Source organism: Entelurus aequoreus, linkage group LG09 (genome assembly GCF_033978785.1).
Source record: "Entelurus aequoreus isolate RoL-2023_Sb linkage group LG09, RoL_Eaeq_v1.1, whole genome shotgun sequence".
In the NCBI taxonomy this organism is placed as follows: domain Eukaryota; kingdom Metazoa; phylum Chordata; class Actinopteri; order Syngnathiformes; family Syngnathidae; genus Entelurus; species Entelurus aequoreus.
This window is the reverse complement of record NC_084739.1, coordinates 59,515,804-59,531,604: the sequence shown is the minus strand read 5'-3', so window position 1 is coordinate 59,531,604 and position 15,801 is coordinate 59,515,804. Positions and strand designations below refer to the sequence as shown.

Genomic DNA, 15,801 nt, shown 5'->3' with positions numbered 1-15,801 from the left:
GCATACATGTCGATTCCGGTCCTTCAACAATTGCCATTTCTTCGATTAATAAAAAAATTAATATATTATATATACACACACAATAGTGGTGTCAAAAAAAGATTTTAGAATAAATCGCAATTCTTATTTGTAACGATTCTCAATCAATTAAAAAAAATCTACAATCTTCTGGAGGCCACCAAATGCAACAGAGCGGGTCACAAGGAGGCTGCAGAATCTGAGCATGTCAGCCAAGAGGAGAAAGATGCAGATTAATCCTGTACACAACTGAAGATTTATCCAAAATAAACTTACTATAGTGCCCTGCTTGAATGCAATAACATTTTTAAAAACCTTGAAATTAAAAGGATCGGGACCCTTTAAATTGAACTTCTGTGTAATATTGGTATTTTTTTTGCTGGAAATTACACAAAAGTGCAAATTCTTTAAAATGTTGTATTATATGTTGTATTATCGGAGTTGTAAAAGTTTTATGATTAGAAGTAGAGATGTCCAATAATGGCTTTTTTGCCGATATCCGATATTGTCCAACTCTTAATGACCGATGCCGATATCAACCGATACCGATATATACAGTTGTGGAATTAACACATTATTATGCCTTATTTTGTTGTGATGCCCCGCTGGATGCATTAAACAATGTAACAAGGTTTTCCAAAATAAATCAACTCAAGTTATGGAAAAAAATGCCAACATGGCACTGCCATATTTATTATTGAAGTCACAAAGTGCATTATTTTGTTTTAACATGCCTCAAAACAGCAGCTTGGAATTTGGGACATGCTCTCCCTGAGAGAGCATGAGGAAGTTGAGTTGGGGGTGTGGGGGGGTTATATTTTAGCGTCCCGGAAGAGTTAGTGCTGCAAGGGGTTCTGGGTATTTGTTCTGCTTGTTTGGTGTGGGTTCACAGTGTGGCGCATATTTGTAACAGTGTTAAAGTTGTTTATACGGTCACCCTCAGTGTGACCTGTATGGCTGTTGACCAAGTATGCGTGCATTCACTTGTGTGTGTGAAAAGCCGTAGATACTATGTGACTGGGCCGGCACGCAAAGGCAGTGCCTTTAAGGTTTATTGGTGCTCTGTACTTCTCCCTACATCCGTGTACACAGCGGCGTTTCAAAAAGTCATACATTTTACGTTTTGAAACAGATACCGATAATTTTGAAACCGATAATTTACGATATTACATTTTAAAGCATTTATTGGCCGATAATATCGGCAGTCCGATATTATCGGACATCTCTACACACAACTGAAGATTCATGGGGTATTTTATTCAAATACACTTACTATAGTGCCCTGCTTGAATGCAATAACATTTTTAAAAACCTTGAAATTAAAAGGATAGGGACCCTTTAAATTGAACTTCTGTGTAATGTTGGTATTTTTTTTGCTGGCAATTACACAAAAGTGGCAAATTCTTTAAAAAGTTGTATTATAATCTGCATTGTAAAAGTTATTTTATGATTGGAAGCCACAATTGTAAGACAATGCACTACTTTGCATCATTCTAAAATGACTTCTAACTTGATCTTGAACATCTTAATCGACTCAGAATATGTATATTAAGTAAGGGTATCAATCATTTTGGACTTAGGCCCAATAATAAGCGCTTTACATGTCTTTTTTTTTCTCCCCCAGCCTTTTTAACAAGGAAAAACACTATTTCAAAATCTGCCGACAAATGCATTTGGGCTTAATTGTGTCTCAAAATACATTAGGTGGATTTTCTAGACAAATGGATTGTATTTTGTTATTTAAACACAAATATAATAGTTCACGTAATAACTTACTTCCGATAACTGGTTGACAATAAAATGTAATAAACCCATAACAATGACGTACACAGGCTATATATTTCCGTATGAAACAAGCCGTTGACATAAAGCCGCACTGCAACATGAATAATTCCAGGACAAAGCTAGGGGCCAACAAGCAGAGGTTGCATTGCAGCGGCCGTAAAGCCATAAAAGACTTATCGTCACCCGCTACAGTTCAGCACAGCTGTTAAACTATCTTGCAGTTTCATTGTTTCAATTTTACACTCAGCGTGCTCCCGTCTCCACGCTTTCATCAATGCCGCTTTCTACTGCAGCAGGCAGCTCGCTGCGTTTAACGGCAACGCACAAAAACCCCCAGAAAACATCCCCTATCAAGAACCAAACGACAGACAATGCAGTGCCAGAAATTTAGTGGCTGAAGATGCAAACATTTCCCCGGAGAGTGGGAGTTAGTCGACGGGAAAAACTGGAATAACATTTTGTCTGCAGCACGGATGAGTCATGAAAGTGCAAACTATCAATTTTATGCATCAACTTTATAATGCTTGTGGAGAAAAAACAGGAATGTTATAGTATTTGTTTCCACTTGCCGGTTAAAGCTATCCACATATTTCCTTAATTGCTGGGTTGCAATCACGTGACCGAGAGGCACTTCTAGGTTCCAGGCAATTGTCTCGAGCCCTGTTAGGCTACTGTTTATTTACCTGCATATGTGCAGATTTGGGCATATTTTGAAAGGTTTAAATGCAAATATTTAAGCAATCATGAGAAAAATATTGAAAATGGATGAAGTGGATTTATACACTCTTAAGATTTTTTTATTTTTTTTTAAGATTTAAACTAGAGATGTCCGATAATATCAGGCTCCCGATATTATCGGCCGATAAATGCTTTAAAATGTAATATCGGAAATTATCGGTATCGGTTTCAAAAAGTAAAATTTATGACTTTTTAAAACTGACGCTGTACGAAGTGGTACACGGACGTAGGGAGAAGGACAGAGCGCCAATAAACCTTAAAGGCACTGCCTTTGCGTGCCGGCCCAATCACATAATATCTACGGCTTTTCACACACACAAGTGAATGCAAACGCATACTTGGTCAACAGCCATACAGATCACACTGAGGGTGGACGTATAAACAACTGCAACACTGCTACAAATATGCGCCACACTGTGAACCCACACCAAGCAAGAATGACAAACACATTTCGGGAGAACATCCGCACCGTAACACAACATAAACACAACAGAACAAATACCCAGAACCCCTTGCAGCACTAACTCTTCTGGGACGCTACAATATACACCCCCGCTACCCCCCCCCACCCCCCCCCCCCCCCACACACACACACCTCAACCCCGACCACCTCAATCTCCTCATGCTCTCTCAGGGAGAGCATGTCCCACATTCCAGGCTGCTGTTTTGAGGCATGTTAAAAAAAATGATGCACTTTGTGATTTCAATAATAAATATGGCAGTGCCATGTTGGCATTTTTTTCCATAACTTGGGTTGATTTATTTTGGAAAACCTTGTTACATTGTTTAATGCATCCAGCGGGGCATCACAACAAAATTAGGCATAATAATGTGTTAATTCCACGACTGTATATATCGGTATCGGTTGATATCGGAATCGGTAATTAAGAGTTGGACAATATCGGAATATCGGCAAAAAAGCCATTGCCGGACATCTCTAATTTAAACCATTCATCATCACCAAGACGTTACTGCTCGCTACAGCCTGACTTCATTTGACCCTCCCACGGGTTTTAAGAAGAAAATATTGAAGGCAAATTCTGTTTTTACATCTGAGGTATCCACAAATTAAACATTAATCGGTGAAAGAAAAAATTGGACTTATTCGTGCATCAAAAGTAACGCTAATGAGGAAAACGATAAGTTTGTTAGCAGTTGATTTCCTGCTACAAATACTAGTCTCATCTACAATTCATGTTTGTAGTTGTTTTTATGGTGTGAAGTTCATATTTTGTCTCATTATTTAGCTGTATATGTCCCTGTTGTTCAGCAATGTTTGCTAGCACTATCAAGATTCAATATATGCTGTTGAGCCTACAAAGATTTATTCATCTAGTTTATTAATACTATTAAGGATATTTTCTTGATGCTGACAAATATCACCAAAGACACTATAATGTGGCCATCTGTGTCCAATAAAGCACTTGGCTTTCCTGCACAACAACAACTAAGCTTTTAGTTTCTGTTATGAAAATAGACAATGAAATTTACGGTGGATTAGACCAACAATCACAATATTTATTACTAGGACTTAACATGACATTAGTTTATTAGCACAAGCAGATCTTCCTCGTTATATTTAGGCATAGAAACCACAAAAGAACACAAACTAATGTGATCTCTTGTCCTTGTTTACGTCTGGTTCTGCTCTCAAACAGTTCTAATGCAGTAGAGAATAAACTTCATCGCATCACATAAAGTTTCTCAAACAAATCAAATGTTCAAACATTTTACAAAGTGATCGCTGCAGACACGAACAAGGTCCTATTGTATTCCACAAGATGATGAAAGTGATATTTTTAAGAGCCATTTCCTTTGACGCACTTTTGTTTTTTTCCTGACTATTACCTTAATGAACCACTTCTTTCAGGACTCTATAAAAGCTGTTTCCTATGTCTCTATTTGAACAAAACAGCAATACAGCATTTTCTGCTCAAACTCGACACTCACTCGCAGTTGTTTTAATTCTACACTCAAGCTGGATGAGAATTAAGCTGCGAAGACGAAAAACGGATGTGACGTCATATGCAACCCAGCAACTGGTGGTTTATTTACTCTATTGCAGAGAATATCTGATGTACCCTCAGGACCCAGGGGGTGGGGGGGGGATTTATTTTCTAAATATTTTGTTCAATATTGATAATAATTTAGGTTCCAGTTCACCATGACCCGAGTGAGGACAACAGTCCAGAAGATGGATGAATGATAATAACATCCATCCATTTTCAACCACTTTCACCCTTTCAGTGGTCGCGAATAATAACTAAATAACCTATAAAAATAATAATTAGGAAGTAATAATAATGATTAATAAATTATCATTCAATAATTACTGATTCACCTAATTTTTGTAAATAAACATAATACACAGGACATTATTTCAAACTATATCACAGCCTCGGTCACTCACTGAACAATCTTTTGTCAGTTTTTCTGGACACTTGTTTCATTGACGTCAGCTTTACAGATGCCACGTCTGCTCAGTCCATGTTCAACCGTGACATGAGGCGGTCTCAAGACGTCATTGTAAAGTTAATGTTATGGTAGACACTTAAGGACACCACTTGTTATTTTTTTCTCCCCTGGGTGAATAAAAGCGTCGTCTGCTGGCTTTATTCGGAGCAAGGCGTCCAATAAGCCTGGATTATGCTACACCATCCTCTCCAGCGCTCTTTTAATCTTTTTATAACTCTTCATCCAGGTTGGGCGTTCGACGTGCAATTCTCCGCCAAAAGGAGAGGGGCGCTGTTTTCCGGTGAGTCATTAGAGTGATGGACCACAAATCTTACCTTGTTGGTTTTCTTTGTCGCGAGCCAACAACGGTAATTAAAGAGAGACAGGGAATATAATTGGAGCAGGAACTAACCAATGTGATACGATAGTCAATTTTATCGCAAAGAGATTGGAGAAAGTTTTGCTAAGGTGGTCACATTTTAAATGATGACTGATTGATTAATGGATTGAAACTTTTATTAGAAGATTGCAAAGGAAGAGAATACATTATATGAAACAGTACAGTTTACACAGTACAGTACATATTCCGTACAATTGACCACTAAATGGTAACACCGGAATACGTTTTTCAACTTGTTTAAGTCGGGGTCCACGTTAATCAATTCATGGTAAAAGCAAGATGCGAGGTTAGATTGCAGCAGGGGTTTGGTGGGGGAGGGGGGGCAGCAAGCTGATGTAGAGTACACTGGCACCTCTACACAGGAGCATAATAATACGATAAGTAAACATGCAAACTAAATAAAGTAAGTCATTTGAAGAACACTCAAAGAGTGCCAATTTCTGTCAGGAAAAACAAAGTCCTAAGCCATACAGTGGTCTGGATCAGCCCCAAAAAGAAATCACTTGTTCCTTATGCTTAGTTACAAACCCCGTTTCCATATGAGTTGGGAAATTGTGTTGGATGTAAATAAACGGAATACAATGATTTGCAAATCATTTTCAACCAATATTTAGTTGAATATGCTACAAAGACAACATATTTGATGTTCAAACTGATAAACTTTTTTTTTTGTGCAAATAATCATTAACTTTAGAATTTGATGCCAGCAACACGTGACAAAGAAGTTGGGAAAGGTGGCAATAAATACTGATAAAGATGAGGAATGCTCATCAAACACTTATTTGGAACATTCCCCCGGTTGAACAGGCAAATTGGGAACAAGTGGGTGCCATGATTGGGTATAAAAGTAGATTCCATGAAATGCTCAGTCATTCACAAACAAGGATGAGGCGAGGGTCACCACTTTGTCAACAAATGCGTGAGCAAATTGTTGAACTGTTTAAGAAAAACCTTTCTCAACCAGCTATTGCAAGGAATTTAGGGATTTCACCATCTACGGTCCGTAATATCATCAAAGGGTTCAGAGAATCTGGAGAAATCACTGCACGTAAGCAGCTAAGCCCGTGACCTTCGATCCCTCAGGCTGTACTGCATCAACAAGCGACATCAGTGTGTAAAGGATATCACCACATAGGCTCAGGAACACTTCAGAAACCCACTGTCAGTAACTACAGTTAGTCGCTACATCTGTAAGTGCAAGTTAAAACTCTCCTATGCAAGGCGAAAACCGTTTATCAACAACACCCAGAAACACAGTCGGCTTCGCTGGGCCTGAGCTCATCTAAGATGGACTGATACAACGTGGAAAAGTGTTCTTTGGTCTGACGAGTCCACATTTCAAATTGTTTTTGGAAACTGTGGACGTCGTGTCCTCCGGACCAAAGAGGAAAAGAACCATCCGGATTGTTATAGGCGCAAAGTTGAAAAGCCAGCATGTGTGATGGTATGGGGGTGTATTAGTGCCCAAGACATGGGTAACTTGCACATCTGTGAAGGTGCCATTAATGCCGAAAGACACATACAGCTTTTGGGGCAACATATGTTGCCATCCAAGCAACGTTACCATGGACGCCCCTGCTTATTTCAGCAAGACAATGCCAAGCCACGTGTTACATCAACGTGGCTTCATAGTAAAAGAGTGCGGGTACTAGACTGGCCTGCCTGTAGTCCAGACCTGTCTCCCATTGAAAATGTGTGGCGCATTATGAAGCCTAAAATACCACAACGGAGACCCCCGGACTATTGAACAACTTAAGCTGTACATCAAGCAAGAATGGGAAAGAATTCCACCTGAGAAGCTTAAAAAATGTGTCTCCTCAGTTCCCAAACGTTTACTGAGTGTTGTTAAAAGGAAAGGCCATGTAACACAGTAGTGAACATGCCCTTTCCCAATTACTTTGGCACTTGTTGCAGCCATGAAATTCTAAGTGAATTATTTGCAAAACAAAAAAAAAAGTTTATGAGTTTGAACATCAAATATCTTGTCTTTGTAGTGCATTCAACTGAATATGGGTTGAAAAGGATTTGCAAATCATTGTATTCCGTTTATATTTACATCTAACACAATTTCCCAACTCATATGGAAACGGGGTTTGTAGATGGTTATCAAAAAATTGGGCCAAAAAAGTTGGCCCAATTTGGTTTAGGCACCGTTTTAAAGGTACCGATTTCTTCAATTAAAATTAAGAGTTCGGATGCAAAAACAGATATCTCCGGTTTCCTTGTTTTGAGTAAATCAATGTTTTTTTTGTGTGGAGCTTTTCATGAAACAGCCATCCTGCTGGTGTCGGTTGCATTTGCAAATGAAAGTCTCAATTTAGAAAAATGCACAATCGGTACAAAAAGGGCAGTTTGATCATTTTGTTTCGCAACAAAAACAGATTAATCCTTTAAAGTCCCAACGAGTGTCATACACACACTGGGTGTGGTGAAATGTGTCCTCTGCATTTCCCCTTGTTCACCCCCTGGGAGGTGAGGGGAGCAGTGAGCAGCAGCGTGCACTGCGCTCGGGAATCATTTGATGATTTAACCCCCAATTCCAAACCTTGATGCTGAGTGCCAAGCAGGGAGGCAATGGGTCCCATTTTTTGTAGTCTTTGGTATGACTCGGCCGGGGTTTCAACTCCCGACCTCCCAGTCTCAGGACGGACACTCTAACCACATGCTTATGCAATTACTGTAATGAATTGATTTCATCCCAAAAAATCACCTTTTTTGGGTGATTCCTGGACAGAGATCATCATGTCATTTGACCACCAAATCTGTATCATGACATATCGACAGCTGCATCACAAGACTACAACAGCAGAGTAAACACACAAATCAGTTGGTCATTCCAGGGAGTTGTGGCTCGTCTCTTTCTGCGCCCAGTAGGCGAGGGCGTCACGCACTCACTGATTTCATCAAAGACACTCATTATTTATGCTTTCATTTTAGTTACAATCACGGCAAAATAGACACGAAGCGAGCGAGCATGAGCGCTGATTAGGGCTGCAGGTAATCTACAGGCAATTGCAATTTTTCTCTCCAAAATCGGATTGCGATGTGATTTGTGATTTCTTTATTTTATACATAAAAATGCATTAAAGTGTAAAAATATCAAGTGATGGAAGACATGTTACTTTTAGACTGTCAATCAACATATTCTTGTCTCAAAATGCCACACATTAGAACAATATAAAATAATTTACTTAAAAACATATTTGGCTTCATGCAGATCGACTCAGAGCTTTTGTATACATCATGCTCTAAAACTGAAGAAATAACTGATAAAAACGATACAGTGTTTATAATGTAATTGAATTATAATGTATACTAATAATGCAGGTAACCATTTAAAATGATATAAACTTTTATTTCTCATTATGCAGAAATGTTTACCATTGTACTGTAAATAACTTTGTTATCCTAAATCAGTGGTTCTTAACCTTGTTGGAGGTACCGAACCCCATTAGTTTCATATGCACATTCACCGAACCCTTCTTTTGTGAAAAATAAAATGTTTTTTTTTTTCAAATTCAAGACAAAGTTATATGTTTTTGGTAACACTTTAGTATGGGGAAAATATTCTAAGTAACAAAGACTTAATTTAGAGTTATTTGGTTATGGTTAGGGTTAGGGTTAGAGGGTTAGGGCCAGGGTTAGAGGGTTAGGGCTATAATAAGGCCATGCCGAATAAGGCATTAATAAGTACTTAATAATGACTAGTTAAGAACCAATATGTTACTAATTTGCATGTTAATAGGCAACTAATTAATGGTGAATATGTTCCCCATACTAAAGTGTTACCATGTTTTTTTTTACTGGTGCACAAAATGAACCGTGCATGAACATCACCTTGTTCAAACAACAAAACCAACACAGTGTCTAAACTCACAACACATTACACACCTGCAAATCAGTGTGACTTCTGCTATTGCCGTATCCATAATACGCCGATAGGGAGACATTTTTATTTACACGATGAGTCGGGTGTGTTTTGACCTCCGCCGAACCCCTGAGGCCGACTCACCGAACCCCTAGGGTTTGATCGAACCCAGGTTAAGTACCACTGTCCTAAATAAATAAACAAACAAAAAATTCAAATGGACTCTCATTTCTGTGAGCAAAAACTCAACTTAAATAAATACCGAACATCTTAAAGTGCATTTTTTTCTTCCCAGTCGGAAAAACGAGGTCGTCCGTGTTGATGGGCTCATATTGCCCATCCTGTATGAAGCTGAAATATTACCACAACGGGACATTTGGCTTTGTAATCGTATTTTTTTCCTCCCAATTTTTGTTACTTTGCAGAACTTCTCACTGACAAGTCGTGAAGTTTGCATTTAATAGGTGATGCACAGAGTGAGACCTCTTTCTTGCTGTTTTAAGCGAGAAATTAACAAACACGAGATTCAACAATTTGTATTGGCAAACATGTCCGTCACTCAAACACAGAAAAAAAAAAACACAACCTCTTGTGGTTATTTATCGCACTAATTAAAACCTCCATGCCGATTAATCACGCAGCCCTAGCGCTGATATTGGATGACGTCATCAAATTTCGATACATTGATTGGTCTCCTGGAATTATCTGTTTGTGCCGCAAATAGAACACACTTTTCGGTTTCTGAAGTAAAACGGAATATTCAACAGTGAAATGCAAAAGATAAGTTGATTTTGCAGAAAATGTTATTTTACCTCCCAGTAGAATATTGTGTAAACTAGTTGTTTTAAAACTTTTTTCACCAAGCACCACCTTAGAAAATACTTGGCTCTCCAAGTATCCCCGTAATGACCAATATCAAAACACAGTAGCGTGGTAGGGCTAAGTATTCACTAAAAACAAAGCTTCATTTAACAAGTTTATTTAATATTTTTGGACACTGTAACATTACGCACAGTTTGTACCGTAACACTTTGTCTGAATGTAAGACAATAACACACTTTGCTTTAATCAAATGATTCTTTGGCATAACACTAAATGGAGCCCCACTAATTAGTGGTACTCACAGCTCATAATCGGCGGAATGGCTTTAATAGGTTTTTTATTTATTTATTATTTTAAATTACGACAATGCATATTCATCAACAACGAGCAACAATGTAAATATGCCGGAGTTAAGCACAATAGCTAATTTTCATCCGTTGTCCTAAGGCAGGTTAACACAGTAAACATTCAACAGGTCATGATTAGAGATGTCCGATAATGGCTTTTTTGCCGATATCCGATAGAACCTTTATTTAACCAGATAAGAAAGAATATTGTCCAACTCTTAATTACCGATTCCGATATCAACCGATACCGATATATACAGTCGTGGAATTAGCACATTATTATGCCTAATTTTGTTGTGATGCCCCGCTGGATGCATTAAACAATGTAACAAGGTTTTCCAAAATAAATCAACTCAAGTTATGGAAAAAAATGCCAACATGGCACTGCCATATTTATTATTGAAGTCACAAAGTGCATGATTTTTTTTAACATGCCTCAAAACAGCAGCTTGGAATTTGGGACATGCTCTCCCTGAGAGAGCATGAGGAGGTTGAGGTGGGCGGGGTTGGGGGTTCACAGTGTGGCGCATATTTGTAACAGTGTTAAAGTTGTTCACACGGCTACCGTCAGTGTGACCTGTATGGCTGTTGACCAAGTATAACTTGCATTCACTTGTGTGTGTGTGAAAAGCCGTAGATATTATGTGCTTGGGCCAGCACGCAAAGGCAGTGCCTTTAAGGTTTATTGGCGCTCTGTACTTCTCCCTACATCCGTGTACACAGCAGCGTTTTAAAAAGCCATAAATTTTACTTTTTGAAACCGATACTGCAGCATCGCGTGGACATCGGGGGCGGTACCTCTGGATTGGCAGACCGGGGTGGTGGTTCCTCTCTTTAAGAAGGGGAACCGGAGGGTGTGTTCTAACTATCGTGGGATCACACTCCTCAGCCTTCCCGGTAAGGTCTATTCAGGTGTGCTGGAGAGGAGGCTACGCCGGATAGTCGAACCTCGGATTCAGGAGGAACAGTGTGGTTTTTGTCCTGGTCGTGGAACTGTGGACCAGCTCTATACTCTCGGCAGGGTCCTTGAGGGTGCATGGGAGTTTGCCCAACCAGTCTACATGTGTTTTGTGGACTTGGAGAAGGCATTCGACCGTGTCCCTCGGGAAGTCCTGTGGGGAGTGCTCAGAGAGTATGGGGTATCGGACTGTCTGATTGTGGCTGTCCGCTCCCTGTATAATCAGTGTCAGAGCTTGGTCCCCATTGCCGGCAGTAAGTCGGACACGTTTCCAGTGAGGGTTGGACTCCGCCAAGGCTGCCCTTTGTCACCGATTCTGTTCATAACTTTTATGGACAGAATTTCTAGGTGCAGTCAAGGCGTTGAGGGGATCCGGTTTGGTGGCTGCAGGATTAGGTCTCTGCTTTTTGCAGATGATGTGGTCCTGATGGCTTCATCTGGCCAGGATCTTCAGCTCTCGCTGGATCGGTTCGCAGCTGAGTGTGAAGCGACTGGGATGAGAATCAGCACCTCCAAGTCCGAGTCCATGGTTCTCGCCCGGAAAAGGGTGGAGTGCCATCTCCGGGTTGGGGAGGAGATCTTGCCCCAAGTGGAGGAGTTCAAGTACCTCGGAGTCTTGTTCACGAGTGAGGGAAGAGTGGATCGTGAGATCGACAGGCGGATCGGTGCGGCGTCTTCAGTAATGCGGACGCTGTATCGATCCGTTGTGGTGAAGAAGGAGCTGAGCCGCAAGGCAAAGCTCTCAATCTACCGGTCGATCTACGTTCCCATCCTCACCTATGGTCATGAGCTTTGGGTTATGACCGAAAGGACAAGATCACGGGTACAAGCGGCCGAAATGAGTTTCCTCCGCCGGGTGGCGGGTCTCTCCCTTAGAGATAGGGTGAGAAGCTCTGTCATCCGGGAGGAGCTCAAAGTAAAGCCACTGCTCCTCCACATCGAGAGGAGCCAGATGAGGTGGTTCGGGCATCTGGTCAGGATGCCACCCGAACGCCTCCCTAGGGAGGTGTTTAGGGCACGTCCGACCGGTAAGAGGCCAAGGGGAAGACCCAGGACACGTTGGGAAGACTATGTCTCCCGGTTGGCCTGGGAACGCCTCGGGATCCCCCGGGAAGAGCTGGACGAAGTGGCTGGGGAGAGGGAAGTCTGGGCTTCCCTGCTTAGGCTGCTGCCCCCGCGACCCGACCTCGGATAAGCGGAGGAAGATGGATGGATGGATGGATGGAAACCGATACTGATAATTTCCGATTTAACATTGTAAAGCATTTATCGGCCGATGATATCGGCAGTCCGATGTTGTCGGACATCTCTAGTCATGACACAAAAGAATACATAAATCTCAAGACATTACACATTACAAGCATACCATAAGCACGGACCATTGACAAAAAAATAAAACAAACAAACAAAAAAAACCTAGTGAATAATCTAATTGTGCGTGCATGTCTGATTAGTTTTCAACCACTGTTTCAGTGCAGTCTTAAATGTTAAATAGGTGTCACTGTTTCTGACATGGGCTGGCAGATTGTTCCATGACTCTATGCCTCTGATAGACCTCAACATTTGGCCAATTTGCGCCTGAACTCTTTAAATGTAAACGTTACACATCCCTAAAGCAAACAAACCGGCTGTTTTTACCTTGTTTCTCATTTAAAAAAATGTTTCCCGTTTACGATTCCTGAGTGACTATTAAACATAACGATGTATTTACTCCCATCGGTATAAAGACATTTTAAGCAAACACCTGCAAAATTGGGCTGACTGTATATTGATGCACCAAATAAAAGGCGGCCTACAAATGCGCACTAGATACTGTATGTAGGATGTACTCATCCGACTAGAAAGTGTGTTTGTAAGAGCCCTCCATGCATGTAGGCTCCTGTTCCTAATTATAGTAAAGCGCTAAAGTGCCTCGTTGGTTTCGGCATGTGAGGTGCAAAAAATGAAACATTTATATACTTTTCACCACCAGTTTATTCAAGTGGGCAGCATGAGAAGCGTACACATGCAAAATCACACAGCTTAATTTCATCCTCCTGCGGCTGACAAGGGCAAAAAAGAAGCGTCCGTACCGCATAGTGGGGAAAAAAAAAACACACACACAGCCGCATAAAACGCCGTGCAAAGACGAGACGGGAAGAAGAGACAACACAAGCACTTTCCTCCAGTTGATTTATGTGATTCTATTACATTAAACATTCTTTCCCCCCAGCAGGCTCGGCTCCCTAGCAACCGTCGCTTGCGGCTCTAATGCGTCTGGCGCGGGGCCAGCCAGCGCTGCCTGCCTTATTGATTGCCAGATTGAAAAGTTTGCATTTAATAGGCCCTGTAATACATGGCGGAGTTATTCAGCAAGGCCGCTTGTCAAAAAACCCAAATTGTTTCTTTTTGACAACACAAAGAAGGGATAAAAGGAAGGAAAGAAAGCAAAGCGTAAGCCTGAAGTCGTTTATGACGAGGTTGCAATATGAAATTGTGTGTTTGTGATCTGCTTTTGTGTGATAATGGACTGGAATGGACTTCTATTTGTTTTCCTCTCAGACCGGACTGCTGCTGAGTTTGGAAGCGGTCAATCCACTTATAGCATGGTCACTCGTGCCAGAGGAAAAACAAGTTGCTCTGCGTGGGCCCCCAACGTGCAAAACACCAAAAGGAGCAAATGTGATCAACCATCTTTAAGAGGCCCTTTGATAATTGGACCAGTGGCCATGCTGCATTAAAGTCATGCGGCGAGGGGGGAGGGGCTCAAAAAGATGGCGACGTTTGAGATCAATTAAAAAAATGATGTACAGTACACATTGGTACCTCAGTTTTCGCACTATTCATTTTTGACTAAACATTTTTACCGTCTCGGTTATCTTACGGCAGGGGTGTCCAAAGTGCGGCCCGGGGGCCATTTGTGGCACGCAGGTCATTTTTTAACGGCCCCACGGCACATCTTAAAAATACAATTGAAAACAATTAAAAACATGATAAGTGGTATAAAAGAGCAAACAAGTGAAATGTAACAAGAAAATGTCGCAATGTATACTCTAATAACACAAAGCTGCCATGCAGGCTGTTTCTTTCTTCAATGTCATTATGAATTATTGACCTATTCAAGGCTCCAATTACGTCACATCTGAGATATTTTGGGGGAAAATGTTGCATATTTTGTGTTTGCCATATAAAAAACTGAGCTGTTTTTTATAAAGAAGGGCCTAAAACGAACAAACGAAAAACATAAACAACAATAAAACGTATAATTGACGGATGGATCTGAAGTTGATCTCGTGATTATTGTGTTAAAAGTAAACAGTAAAAAAAAAAATAGAATTAATTTTTTAACACTATAATTATTTGGATTCCCAATAATTTTAGTGTGATTTGTTTTTAAGTGTCATTGCTCAAAAAATAATAATGAATTAAAATCAATGTTGTTATGAGTTATTGACCTTTTTAAGGCTCCAATTATTATATAATCTCAAATATTCCACTTAAAAATTTTAGTGTGTGAAAATATTGCATATTTTGTATTTTTTCCATAAAAAAACAGGGTTTTCTTTGACAACAAAAGCATACAACTTAAATCTTTAAAACCGTAATATTGACAGACAGACCTAATGTTGATCTAGAGATTTAAAACTTGAATAATAATAAAAATAATAATACTGAATAATGACACATTTTTTATATTTTTTTGACCAAAACCCTTTGGGGTCCCCGGGATCAAGCCTGAGTGGAGGCCTAAATGTATACATATATTGTATTGGTTTTTAAAATAAAAAATATCAAAAGGGCCCCCGCTTGCTTTGATTTTTCAGAATGCGGCCCTCAGTGGAAAAAGTTTAGACACCCCTGTCTTACGGCATACTTGCCAACCCTCCCAAATTTTCCGGGAGACTGCCAAAATTCAGCGCCTCTCCCGAAAACCTCCCGGGACAAATATTCTCCCGAAAATCTCCCGATTTACAGCCGCAGCTGGAGGCCACGCCCCCTCCAGCTCCATGCGGACCTGAGTGACGTGTCGACAGCCTGTTTTCACGTCCGCTTTCCCACGATATAAACAGCGTGCCTGTCCAATCACGTTATAACATCTACGGCATTTAGAGAGTGCACAACTGCGCACACAACAAGGAGACGAGCAGAAGAACGAGGCGACGACGAGTAAGATGAAGAAATACGCTTGTAAAGTTCCAAAACGAATGGAAACAAGAATTTCAGTTTATCCAGGACAGTTCGAAGGGGAAGGGGTATGCTGCCTGTAAATTTTGTAGATCAGACTTCTCCATTGAACACGGTGGCCGAATGGATATACTCACTCATGAACAGTCAGCGAAGCACAAAGCGGCGGCAACGCAGCACCGGTTCCAGCCCAGTGTTATGGGCCACCTCGCTAAATGGAGTCCCGAGGGTGCAATTTATGCCGAGA

At 40.6% G+C, this 15,801-nt stretch overlaps 1 protein-coding gene and 1 long non-coding RNA gene across 2 annotated transcripts in view; one reads left to right on the top strand and one right to left on the bottom strand.

The window, feature by feature from the left end:
* The window catches only part of LOC133657567 (uncharacterized), a 42,219-nt gene extending 28,128 nt beyond the window's left edge, over positions 1–14,091 (top strand). The window contains exon 3 of the long non-coding RNA XR_009827282.1: positions 13,932–14,091. This is a non-coding gene — a long non-coding RNA (uncharacterized LOC133657567). The remainder of the gene's footprint in view (positions 1–13,931) is intronic.
* The window catches only part of arid5b (AT-rich interaction domain 5B), a 337,352-nt gene that overhangs the window by 199,250 nt on the left and 122,301 nt on the right, over positions 1–15,801 (bottom strand). The gene's annotated exons all lie outside the window — the stretch shown is intronic.